The sequence below is a fragment of the Solanum tuberosum genome, unplaced genomic scaffold (genome assembly GCF_000226075.1).
Source record: "Solanum tuberosum cultivar DM 1-3 516 R44 unplaced genomic scaffold, SolTub_3.0 scf00018, whole genome shotgun sequence".
In the NCBI taxonomy this organism is placed as follows: domain Eukaryota; kingdom Viridiplantae; phylum Streptophyta; class Magnoliopsida; order Solanales; family Solanaceae; genus Solanum; species Solanum tuberosum.
The window spans coordinates 1,832,235-1,840,102 of NW_006238944.1; positions in this window are offsets into that span (position 1 = coordinate 1,832,235).

The following is a 7,868-nucleotide window of genomic DNA, read 5'->3' on the forward strand; positions in this document are numbered from 1 at the left end:
TTTTACCACACAAATTCATATTCTGTTTCTTTTTACTTATTTTTAATATATTTATTTGTGGATTAAAGCATGAACAAAACTATTTAATTGATTCCATGTATTAGGTAATCTATACAGTTGATTCCGATAGTACGCCTTACTTTTCTTTCCTTATTATTTTTAGTATTGATACTTTATTGTAAATATGCATTTAACTGTTTAAAATATAGCCTCTTTCGTTATTAGACTAAATACGTTAAAACAGTAAAATAGTTTATGATAATATTGGATGAGGGATTTGTGAGGTAAAATTGATTTGTAATTTGTTTAATGCTAGTGTTAATTATCATCTAAGGTAGGCTATTGGATATTATTTTGAGAAAAATAACTGTTGGATTGATATAGAATGCTCATTATTTTATTTTTTTCCTTTATCAAATAACAAGAAATAAAAATAAAACAAAAAAATATAGACTACCTGCATACATATACGACACAAAAAGAAGAAGAAGAAGAAAGGAACAGAAACGTAATAAAAAATAAGAAAAGAGAAACAGAATGAAACAAAAACAAAGGAAAAAAATATACAAAAAAAATATAAAATAATAACCAAAACAACAATATATATATATATATTTAAGAAAAGGTTAGAAAACGGACGGAGGCACAAAACCATGGGAAAAAAAAGAAGAAAAAAAACCTATAGTTTTTTTAATTTTTGTTAGTTCATGTAAAATAATAAATAAATTTCATCTCAATTAAGAATGTGCTTCCACATCTTTTTGAGATACTTAAGAAACTCAAGGATGCGGTTACGCACCTTTGCTAAATTCAAGGATGCGGTTACGCACCTTGGCCAAATTATTTTTATAATTAAATTTTGTTAATTCAAACCAAGAGGTGTAAATTGAGATTATTAGGTGTGATGAACTCGAGAGGGGAAGACAGTTATGTCTCCAAATGTCAAGACTGAGAATGCAGTTATGCATCCGGTTTAAGACTAATAAAAATTCAACAATTAAAAAATAAGCAAATCATGGCATATAGACACAAATTATCCAAAAATATATCAAGATAAGTATAAGTCAATAAAAGCGACCCTGCTAGAACCACGGGACTCAAGAGATGCCTAATACCTTCCCCTCGGTCAATAGAATTCCTTACCCGAGTTTTTGGTTCGCAGACCAAATAAAGAGTCATTTCCTTTTGATTAGGGATTAAATAAAAAGGTGACGTGGAACACAATAACTCAATTCCAAGTGGCGACTCTGAAAATTAAAAATAATCCCTTAATCAATAACGTCACTTAAAATGGAAAAACCCTTTCGCCGCCGTGCGCCAAAAGGGGTGTGACAACGTCAATCCTTATAGGCACATTCACTGTAGGAATATGTGACTTTGTTATCCTTTTCAAATAAGTAAATGCGTATGGTATTTGATTTGCTATGTTTTGCAAATGGACGATCTTGTGGACCTCTTGTTCACACATAGAGGAACGTGGATCAAAATGAGATAATGATGAAACTTTCCATGCAATTTCACTTTTAAGTTTCTTTTTCTTACCCCCTAATTGCGGAAAAGTTGTTCATCAAATCAATAATCTGCAAATGTTGCAGTGAATAAATCTCCCATCAATGGCTCAAGGTAGCAAATTATATAGGGTGAATCAAACCCAACATATATGCCTAACCTTCTTTGGGGGCCCATCTTAGTGCGCTGAGGTGGTGCTGCTGGCACATAAACAGCACATCCTAAAATTCGTAGATGAGCAATATTTGGTTCATGACCAAATACCAATTGTGATGGAGAGTATTTATTATAATGAGTCGGTCTGAGATGAACAAGTGATGTTGTATGTAAGATAGCATGACTCCAAACTGTAGTGGGCAACTTAGTTTTCATAAGTAGAGGTCTTGCTATCAATTGTAAGCGCTTAAGAAATGACTTAGCAAGGTGACGAGCACAAACACACTATACGTTTAGCGCTTTGCTAGTCAAAGATAGTATAGTATGAAGATCGTCTCCACAGGGATTGGTACAAATAATAATTCAATCAAATCTTGCTAACTACTATTCATGTGATCAAAAGAAAGGAGTTGGTTGTGGTTATGCACCACTTTTATAGACTAAATGATGATTAAAAACAATTGGTAACTATGAAGTTTAATATCAATAATAAAAGACAGGGTACAAGACGAAACAAGTGCATAATGATAGTTGGAATTTGACCACATTCATTTATCACATCTAAAGTTCTATCGATTCTCTCAAATTCGATAGCTTATTAGATTATCCTTAAGCCTTAGATTTTTCTTTCGAGTAAATCTTAAGTTAAAGAATAAACCAATTATAATCCTGTGATTCTATTATGCAAGAACATGTTAATGAGTGTTCTTAAGGAAGTAACGTCCTTCGACTATTTTTCCTTGAGATTTAATCAATAATTATCAACAACCTCCTTCAATTACTTTATAGAAAATATATTGATCAAATCCAACAAAACTATGCAAAAATATACACCAAGATATTCCTCTTTCGATTAAATAAAATAATGAACAAGGTTGCAATTTAATTCAAATTCCCACAACAAGTTCAAGCATAAGAATGAAAATCAAAATCCCAACAAATTCCTCAATACAACATGTTCGTCAAATACCCTTTAAGAATCTACTCCATAGATGATAACAAGTTTACTAAGAATAAAGATGAAAAAGAAGACATAGCAATCAAACTTTGAATCCCAACTTCCATTTTGGATTCGAGTAGATTACCACGTTTTCCACTTCCTCTCCTTCGTAACCTAACGTTTCTTTTGCTCTTTTCGTCGATATTTTACCCTGGGGAAAGTTCCAACATCATATAGCATATGGTTCCCTTCAAAATTCCAAGAACACCCTTCATTTAATGATTTCACGCCTCCACGCCGCTCGGGCGCGCAACCGGCGCATGGAGAGACAACAACTTCTTTAATGTTTCTGCGCGAGCGCGCCACTGGACACTTAAGCGCTCGACCATCGCGTGAGGCGGATAGCTTAGCAGATGCACATTGTTTTTCTTTTTTCTTTTTTTAGCATTCTTGTTGTCCTTTCTCACTAATCATGTTCAACACTTTAATTTGAACACCTACACATATGAAACATAGACAATTAATTGCAAAGTTCACATTCAAAACTTATCTAAAGTCATCTCATTTAATTATCCATCACAAGGCCATTTTGAGTATGAACATGAGCTACATGATGTTCAACTTTTATCCCTATTGATAAGCAATAATCATCAAAAGCTTGGGATGTGAATTCTCCAGTATTATCAAGGCAAATTGCCTTAATGGGATAATCTGAAAATTGCGCTCTTAATCATATCATTTGTGCCAATAATTTTGCAAACGCCAGGTTGCGAGATGATAAAAGGCACACATGAGACCATCTTGAAGATGCATTAATTAGGACCATAAAGTATTTAAACAACCCGCTAGATGGGTGAATAGGTCCACATATATCCCCATGTATACGTTCTAAAAATTGAAGGGATTCGATGTTAACCTTCATTGGTGATGGCCTAGTAATCAATTTGCCTTGAAAACAAGCAGCACATGAAAATTCATCACTCGTAAGAATCTTCAGGTTCTTTAACGGATGTCCATTTGAATTTTCAATGATTCATCTCATCATTATTGATTCAGGATGACCTATTCAGTCATGCCATAACACAAACACATTTAAATCAGTAAACTTTTGATTTACGATCGAATGTGCTTCGATTGTACTAATTTCTGCATAATATAGGTTAGAAGATAAGGTCAGTAATTTCTCCAAAACACATTTTTGGCTTGAGATATTCTTGGTTATACCAAGGTATTCAATATTCATTTCATTTAGTGTCTTAATATGATATCCATTTCGGCGGATATCTTTGAAACTTAACAATTTTCTTGGGGATTTAGAAGAGAACTGCATCTGCTATAACAAGTTTTGTCCCCTTAGGCAGAAATATAGTAGCTCTTCTAGAGCCTTCAATCAATTTCGAATTACCAGAAATTGTAGTAACATTTGCTTTTCTTCTAAGCAAGTAAGAAAAAGTATTTCTCATCTTTAAATATGTCATGTGTTGTTCCACTGTCAACTACACAAATATCTGCATGATTGATTATTGATCCAAACGAAATTTGGGGCATATCCATATTTTCTTCAAAAAAAGATATAAACAAAGTAAAATATTACTCCCTCCGTCCCATTTTTATATGATGTACTTTGATTTGGCACAAACTTTAAGAAAAATGGAAAGACTTTTAAAACTTGTGGTCCAAAATGAATGATAGAAATTTGTGTGGTTGTAAAATCATTTCATTAAGGGTAAAAAAGACATTTTATAGGCAAATTGTTACTTAAAATAGAAATGTGTCATTCTTTTTGGGACTGACTAAAAGGAAAGTAAGTCATATAAATTGGGACAGAGGGAGTACTATTAAACAGGGCTACTATACAAACATTATTTATTTACAGGAATTAGAAAAACATAAACATACCAACTAATACAAACAAACAAAAAAGAAAATTATCTAGATTATCGCGGGCTCGTCACTGATCGTTTTTCCTTCAGAGAATACAAAGAAATCAGCTACATCCAGATGCATAGTCTCAACATTATCTTCAGAGATGAAATTTGCTTATGCATTATTATCCATCTTATGTATGGGCTAAATATTATCTACAGAGATAAAGTTTGCTTCTGGATTATTATCACCCTTTTTCAAGGATGCGAGCTGAACGGGACGCTTAGATGATCGACATGTACGTGACCAGTGCCCCATTCCTCCACATCTATGACATACACTTTCTAAATTTTTCTTTTGCATCACTTCTTATTTTTCACCCTTCCTTTTATACTGTTGGTCATTTTTTGGTGCAAGACGACCATCATGATTATAATTTATTTTATGACCATGGCCACAATCAGAGCCACAACCTCTTTCTCGTTGGTGATAATTTGCCTGATTCACTTCAAGAAGTGACATAGACCCCACGGGCCGACTTTCATGATTTTTTGTTTAGCAATAAGAAGATGTGAAAGTAACTCATAATATTTTTTAAAATCCATTTCTCGATATTGATGTTGTAGGAGCATACTCGAGGCAGAAAATGTGGAGTATGTTTTCTCAAGCTTAGCATGTTCAGTGACATCTTCTCTGCATAAATTTAAGTGTGATATTATTCTCTACATAGAAGAATTATATTCAGTTATACTTTTAAAATCTAGTAACCTCAAATTGAACCAATCATGACGTGCCTGTGGAAGAATGACCAACTTCAGGTGGTCATATCTATCTTTCGAATTATTACACAGTATAAAGGGGGTCTTTAATAGTGAGGTATTGTATTTTCAACCCCTCGTCAAGATGTTGCCAGAGAAATATCATAGATTTGGCACGACCTTGGCTGGATGCTTGGTTATCATTTTTAATGGTGTCTACCAAACCCATCGCATCCAGGTGGACTTCATCGTCTAGTAACCATGACGAGTATCCTTTGCCCGATATATCCAAGGCAACAAATTCAAGTTTAGAAATATTACACATTTTTTTAGAAAAAATAAAATCCTTACCTTTTTTACCTATTTATAGTAGCTCGAGTTGGCGGAGTCTCGTGCTGATAACGTGTTATAAAATAATTACTTAGCAAACTAAGATTAACAAACTAAAAAGAAGAAAAATAGATAGAGTATTGTATTTCAATATATGTCTTTTCCTTCGTAAATGTGGTGGCTATTTATAACCAAAAGATGACTTACAAATGTATAACTTGGCCATTTAATTGGTCAAGTGACGGTAGCCCTCCAATGGGTTAGTCCCACATGGCCTGAGCCTTGGTTTTACACCATTACAAGTGATGTAAGTCAAAAAATTGTTAGGGCCTACATGGCATCCATATTTGTTTTACAACACCTTGACGTTTTTCTTCGTAGGATAATTTTTAGGAATAGCAAACATAAAAATTATATTAGCGCTCTATAGCTATAATTTTGTTATTTGCGCTCCATAAAAAACTAACATAGTTTGTTATGGAGCATCTGATTTTTATAAATCAAACATCCGTGTCTATGAAAATTATATTTATATATGTATATGTTCTTTGTGTTAGGCTAGAGTGGCGAGCGAGATTAGGAGAGAGAGGCGAGCGAGAGAGGGCAGAGAGTGGAGAGAGGGGAATTATATATGTATATCAGTTAGATAATTGTATATATGTAGCTACTATGTATATGTATATCTACATAAAATTTGAATTTGTATACAATTGAATCAAGTTAATAAACAATTGAATCGAGTTAAAACATTTGTATTTGTATATCAAATCTCCCTCTCGCTTTATACAAACACAAATTGTACATTGTATTTGTATAAATCGAGAGAGAGAAAGGCAAAAGAGAACTAGGCAGGGGAAGATTTGTATTAGTATAATTATAAGTGTATAGAACAGAGAGATATGTACTTATATTTGTATATACAACCTCTCTCGCTTTATACAAATACAAACACAATTTATACATTTGTGTTTGTATAAAAGTGAGAGAGGCGAGGGAGTGAATTGAGAGTGGCGAGCGAGATTCAGGGGAGAGAGACGAGAATGTCAAAGTGTTTGCTACGAATTAGAATTAAATGAAGTTGTAGCTATAATATTTATTTCGAATTAATAGTTTACTATAATGCACAATTTTCCCTTATTGTATAGGTAAAACTTATTTAACCTTCTAGCCCGCTTTTTTCAAAATAAAAGAAGAGGAGACTATGTTAGTATTATATAATATAGGTCATAATTTCATAAAATTTACACAGTAACCGTAGGAGTTTCATATGTAGTCATCAAGAGTTAACTCTCATAGAATTATCAATAAAAGATCAATTGAAGACATAAGTGGATTAACACAATTAATTTACAATTTCTCGTGAATGCTTCCTTTGACAAAATGTCTGTCACACAATTAATAAAAAAAGACTGAAGGGTCAAAAACATGCTCAATTTTATTTTTTATGTTTCATATCTAAACGAGTCCGGAGCTAAAAGGACAAGAAAATTGGTCAAAAATTTCAAAAGGACAATAAAATTGAGTTGATAACCAAAATGACAACTTCTCTTAACGTCGTTTAAATCATGTTTAATGGAGTAAGGCGCGAGCTGTCTGCGTTTTGTGTCTGCACCTTGAAGGAGCATAGGATTTGCGCCTGTCCTTTACATAGTAATTAAAAAAAAATTGATTAAAAACTTTTGCATGTCAAGTTTATTAAAAAAATTTGATTTAAATTTTTGATCAAAAACATTTATTATATGTATTCAATAAAATCATTTATTTTGAATTTTTGAATAAAATCATTTTTGAAATATTATATATATTCAATAAAATCAAGTTTGCCACAAACTTAATATTATAAATGGTCAAAGCCACGCAAATTCCTGTAGCCACTTGGTTTTGTTCTTTCAGCATCCTCAACTAGTTTTGGATATAAGCCGTTAGATTTTGATCCTACGGTCGATAAATCTTTTTGGTTTATGGTATTAATATTTTTTTATTTATTAGTTGGGAGGAGGATTTATGAAAATTCGAAGAAATATGCCGGAATATTCCATGCAGGGAATTCAGTTCTCCACAAATTAAGATTGAACTAAATCCTTCTACGAATTACATAGGAGAATAAATCTAAATTTATGTGATGTAATATACAAATTACATATTTATTTGTTTTTACAATGTTCTTTATATTTTAATTACTTCTTCTGACTCCGTCTCATATTATTTGTCCATTTTTTCTCTTTACGTGCCACTTAAAAATCAGAATAAAAATAATTTATATACTTTTTTAGTATAAAAATCAAACGTGTAAATATTTACGGTTACAG